Source organism: Eucalyptus grandis, chromosome 6 (genome assembly GCF_016545825.1).
Source record: "Eucalyptus grandis isolate ANBG69807.140 chromosome 6, ASM1654582v1, whole genome shotgun sequence".
Taxonomy (NCBI): domain Eukaryota; kingdom Viridiplantae; phylum Streptophyta; class Magnoliopsida; order Myrtales; family Myrtaceae; genus Eucalyptus; species Eucalyptus grandis.
The window spans coordinates 6,504,330-6,510,292 of NC_052617.1; the positions used below are offsets into that span (position 1 = coordinate 6,504,330).

The window sequence follows — 5,963 nt, forward strand, 5'->3', positions numbered from 1 at the left end:
GGTCTGTCATCCTTCTATTTCATGGAATGTGCCATTTGTTTCTCCTTTCGGAACTCTATCTAAGAACAGTATTTCTCAGGATGAGATTTGGACTTTTTGTTTGATTACCTTGTTGCCATTGAGTTTTCAAGTTCCTTTCTGCATCTCTGTTCCCTTTCTCTGAATTTGTGTTTTGCTTTATTGTGGAAGTGGGAGAAGTCCCTGGGCCAGAGATGTGTACCCCTTTCATATATGTGTTTAATGTCTCATGATGCATTGATTTTCTAGAGTTGTGGAATGATAATCAATGTTCCTTCCTAGAATATTGGAGAAATACAGTTACATTTTAAGTCCATTTGCATGTAGGTGAATGAGCTTAAGAAAGCTATGGGACCACTCTCTGGGGCGAAGTTTGAAGTATTGTGATGATGCATGCTTGAGGAGATACTTGGAAGCTTGAAACTGGAACATAGATAAAGCAAAGAGATGAGACACTGAAATGGAGATCAACTCTTAAGCCTGAGGAAATCAGCTGGGTAAGATGGCTAAGTGTCCTGGTGAATGAATACCTGCGCGAGTATTGTGATAGATAATTTATGCCGATGGCTGTTGCCTGTTAAACTTCAATAGACATCCGATCCTTGTTACCCTAACTATTGTGTTGACCTGATAATTAATTTTATTTTGTAGACTAAGTTCCTGGTATGGAAAAGAACTGATTTTCTGAATGAATGCGAATGCAGGATTGGTGTTAGTCAACAATAATTGAGTGGCTCTCAACTTTTGTGTCTTCTATGAGACTGCCATGATGCAGTGATATGAAGCATTAGGTGTTGGAGAGTTTATTGTTCAAGGGACACTAAGTGTCCCAATATATTTTTTCACTCATGCTGTTTCCAAAATCATCATTTAGACCGTTTTAGTTGACAATATGGCTAATGAGCAGGTTGTGTTAGACATGCAATAGTACTTATTGGGACGCTGAATAATGCTTCCATTTGACAATGTGATGCTTACTAAAACAGGAAGAAGTTGCTATTGAAGGTGAAACTGGAAAAGTATACAGAGCAAGTTTTCATGATCGTTATGGAAGGAGTGTTCTTATATTGAGACCTGGAATGCAGGTATTTATCCATCCTGTTGCTAATTTCTGTAGCTTTTATTTGCTCTTACCTATTAACTTGGCAATAAATCTTGCAGAATACTCATGTACTGTTTGATGAGGACTACAGCATGTACTGGTGGAGGTCGGAACTCATGGAATACGAAGATGGCGAACTCTCATGGTTCAATACCGGAGTGAGAGTTGGAGTTGGAATTGGAGACTCAATTATGGCGGTCTTAAGTGACCATTGCGACGGAGACGACCACCACCTTGGGGGTTGTTGTGGTGTTGGTGTTGCCCGCCATCGAGGAGGATGTCGCTGTTGTCCTAGAGCTTTTTAGAAGTAGGATCATTTGGTCCACATTTTCTTTCAAATTTGTGCAAGCCGAGAAGCTCAGAATCTTTAATTTTCCCTTGTTTTCGCTTTGTGCGTGGCCGGCCTTTGGGCCGTTGGTTGCGAAGCTCAATCCATATGATCTTAAGAGTGCTTACATGTGCCGTGTTGGAGAGGTTTCACTTTTGCTGGCTCCTTAGTTGATCAGGCTAAACTTGTCATTCCATGATCTCCAAGTACATGGCAATGTTTTTAGTTTCGAGCTGTGACTAGTGAGAGCATCAAACCAGCAGACACTTCCTGATATGGTTCGCCAGGTTGTTTATCACGACTTTGTTGCTGCTATGACAAACTGCTCTTGACCTACAAGTGCAGATTCCACACGAGGTGCTAGTTAATATGTTCCAGTCCTACGTTAGTCAGGCAGAAACATGTAGATGAAAAAGGCTTCTGGCCATTAACCATCTGAATAATCGGGCTCTCAATTCTAGATGGAAAATTTGCCGGAGCAAACCGTGTTCCCTCTCTCATTGCCATTGTCTTCAATGAGATGAATTTAACAAGCAACAAACCACAGGTTCTCCGCAACCTCATGCCTCCATTCTCGCTTTGGTTTCTCAGGTCAATCTTCGGTTATACGTTAGGTCAGGACATAAATTTTTGTAGGGTTCATTTCTTGGACGCCTAGTCTTGGTCTATTTATTGAGCCACTTCCTAATCCTTCTTCACATTACCACCTTCCTAATCACACTCGGTTCCCCCACCATTTGACGACTAACGAGAAATTGCATGGGAACATAGATCTAGCACAAGATAATTAACAAGAAATCGCAATGATCTGTATGCACTACTTCGAAATAGGGGGGAGGTGGACTTCCATTACACTGCATTGACTCGAGTCTAATGCGCGGTGCAGTACCGAACAAGATCCATAGAAGAGCTGTATATCAGGTCGTGACCACGCAACCTGTTTTTCTGGGTTCATCATGAACAATCACATAAAATTTCCTCCATCATCTAGGACATGCCCAAGCAATCTTCAAAGTAATTTGAAAAGAAGGGTGGTTTTTGCTTGTCTTCCCCAATACCCTGAGTAAACACCAAATATGAAATGTATAGCCATATGTACATTCCAAAGATTGATCCCAGCAATTATAACTATTTACATATTCCTATCCCGAAACCCCCCGGCGAAGAGAGGGAAGCAATGAGTTTGAACATGCTATACACTTGATAAGAATAGACAACTTTACAGTGGCAAGAATTGCAGTTAAGAACTTCCATAGGCAGTATCGGAGACAATTGGCCAAGCTGTACGGCACTAATATGGTGATGACCACTCCAGCTTCTGATACATGTCTGCGAGTGCGTTAAAAAGGATGGCAGCAGCTGGTGGCCTCGGCAATGAACCAAGTAGTATGTACAATGCATTTATAGACGGGCTGCCATAAAATTGGCAATTTTCTCTTGTCCGCGTTGTCACCACACTGCCTTGAAGGGAGCATCCAACAAAAGCACCTGCCAATTATTTTATGAAAAAGTTGAGAACAATTAAAGAACTTCAGAAAGCGGAACGAGCCCCCACAGACTGCTGGCAATGAAATGATAGGAAAATGAGAAATACAAATTCTAAACCTCTCCAACTTTTTACTATGAGCATCTCAATTTAAGTAGGATCTATGACGAATCAAGCTCGGTGTTCTCTCAAATGATTGCTTATTCAAAATATCCCTGCAGAAGCTTTCTCAACTAATGTCTCTCCTTTTCCCCTTTCTTTGGCACTAAGAAATGGGCAACAAGCAAGCTTCTCAAGAAATGCTCTTTGTAGAAACTTTTTCAAACAATGATCTAATGAAAACAGCTTCACATAGCTTGAAAAGGTAAAGAGTATCATCATTTTATTGAATATATAACTAGAAGAGTATTTTAAGTAATCGGAGAATAGTCTTTTACATGACTGCCTAAGGACAGATACCCATGCCATACAAGCTAGACTACATAGCTCACCTCAGCAACAGAGACAAATGAGGAAGAAAGAAAGAGAGTGAACAAGATCCTTTGCAAAATGAGCAGTTTTTCTATGTCCCGAGACTATTATTGCATCCACTTAGGACTTAATAAAAATAGAGAAATTACTATCACATTAAAACGGTTAATATCATAGGATACTATCAATGTTTTTTTGCATAGCAATGTATACATACCCCAAAAATCAGTCCAGAGGACAACTCCACAGTTTAAAAGGAAAAATAGCTATATAGATGAGTACCTTTACTGTAGCTGTACGTATAACAAGCAGCACAGCCACCATCCCCTGCTCATACATCAGCTTCAGCAGCCCTTCCAATGGGACCAACTGCTGCACTCAAACTAGCCCCAACTGAAAAATGAGCAGTACCACCAAATGTCTTCACAGCCTCAGTTGTTCTCAACACCATAACGAAGTCTGTCAATTCTCCTCCAGCCTGCAATCACCCTTGACTGGTTACTATTGACTGGAATAAGGATATCTCTACATAAAAATATAACACAAAATCAAACATTTCTTGCAAGGATAATCTTTTCATTTATGTATTTGATTTTTACTATTATTGTTGTTATCATTTCGGGAGGAAGGGGAATCGACTAAAGATTTCTTTAGTTGATTTTTATGTTTTATGCAAGACTTCTTTGCTTGAGCTTAAGCCACACAAGCAGAAGCTATTAATGTGATAGACATGTTAACAGAAAGGGAACGATTATAAGCAACACAAGGGCAATCTCTGGCTCAGGGACTTCTCCCACTTCCACAATAAAGCAAAACACAAATTCAGAGAAAGGGAACAGAGATGCAGAAAGGAACTTGAAAACTCAATGGCAACATGGTAATCAAACAAAAAGTCCAAATCTCATCCTGAGAAATACTGTTCTTAGATAGAGTTCCAGAAAGGAGAAACAAATGGCACATTCCATGAAATAGAAGGATGACAGACCAGACATTTACAAAGGAAAATTCTCACAGAGACCATGGAAATGAAGCAGACAATACGTCAAGCATTCCGGATGGAGTAAAAAATCAAATTGATGTTTATTATCTAAACAATCATTTTGAGCACGTTGATACACGTGGTTAATATGCAGATTGCATGAAAGCCAAAAACACTTGTTGGTTTTGACGCTTGGCCCTTAAGGTTGATGAAATCAAAATCCAGGGATACGATAAAACGAGCCTACCTTTGCTCCCCACCCTATTCCACATGAAGAAATTGTAGAAGGTGGAGACCATGAGCCGTCTTCCCTACGAGCAACCACAAGGCCGGTACCATCATACCAACTTTCACAACAGTAATAATTGCAAGGCCTTTTTGCTTGTCGTAAAATGGCATCAGAAATTGCCTTCTTAGGTTTTAGTGAACCCACCTGAGCAATCAGAATGCATCATATAATAAGCTTAATAATCACACGAGAAGTGCAAGAGAACCTAATCAACGTACCTCCTGAGCTTCTTAGAAGCAGGATCATAGGCTTCACCACCAACGTTAGCCCCATCAACCTTCGCAGCCTCGACCCAGCCGTCGGATGACGATCCAGCTCCTCCTTGTCGCCGACCCGTCGCCTATCTCCGCGGACCCATCTCCGGGGAGTCAACGAGCACGTCGGCCGAGGAACCTATCGCAGAACTCCCGGCTCGAATCAGCCCTAATCCCGCCACCGGCAACTCCGCCGTCCTCGTTGTCCTTCATCGGATGTTCTCGATGAACCACGAGAGCCCCGAGTCTGGAGACGATGACAACGCGTTCGTCGAGGAGCAAGCGCCGATGACGTCGCTGGCCTCGGGAGGTCGCCGAAGAAGCCGTTGAGCATATGCAACTCCCGCATCCACCATCGAACACTAGGGAAAAAACCAACAAAACAAAAAAAGGGGGGAAAAGAAGATGAAGGCGACGATGGGAGATCTCTACAAAAACATCTGATTTGCTCGCGGTGGTTCGCCGGTCGGAAAGAGGGAGGGCAGAGAGAGAGGGAGGTCGCGGTCCTCTCGCCAGTCCCGTGTAGTGGTTCGTCGATTGCTCGCGGTCCTCTCGCCGGTCCCGTGCGGTGGTTCGTCGGTCGGACAGAGGGAGGGCGAGAGAGAGAGAGGGAAGGAGGTCGCGGTCCTCTTGCCGGTCCCGTGCGGTGGTTCGCCGGTCGGAAAGAGGGAGGGAGCTAGGTCTCGCGGTCCTCTCGCCGGTCCGGTGCGGTGGTTCGTCGGTTGCCGGTCGGAAAGAGGGAGGGCGCAGAGAAGCCTCTTCTTCTCCTTCCTCTCGCCCTCCCCCACGAAGTCTCGTAACCACACGGATTTCGGCTGCGGCTGCAACTGCTGCTGCTGCGCGGCGTAATTCTCCTTGTCCCCGCTGAGCGTGCCGCCCGCGGTGTCGTGAAACGCCTCGCCGTTCCTCAACGACGGCGGAGGGTTCACCGCCCTCCTCGGCCTCGATTCCACGGCCGCCGCGCCGCTTTGGCCTCCTCCGCCTTCCCATCCTCGCTCACAACGCCGCCGCCTCCTCCGCCGGCCGCACGGCTCGA

At 44.3% G+C, this 5,963-nt stretch overlaps 1 long non-coding RNA gene across 1 annotated transcript; it reads left to right on the plus strand.

Annotated features, from left to right (window-relative positions):
• Positions 1-382: 382 nt before the first annotated feature.
• On the plus strand, positions 383-1,600 carry LOC104419635. Its single transcript, XR_005551834.1, has 3 exons — positions 383-515; positions 1,005-1,103; positions 1,180-1,600. It is a non-coding gene; the product is annotated as an uncharacterized LOC104419635 (long non-coding RNA).
• Positions 1,601-5,963: the final 4,363 nt, after the last annotated feature.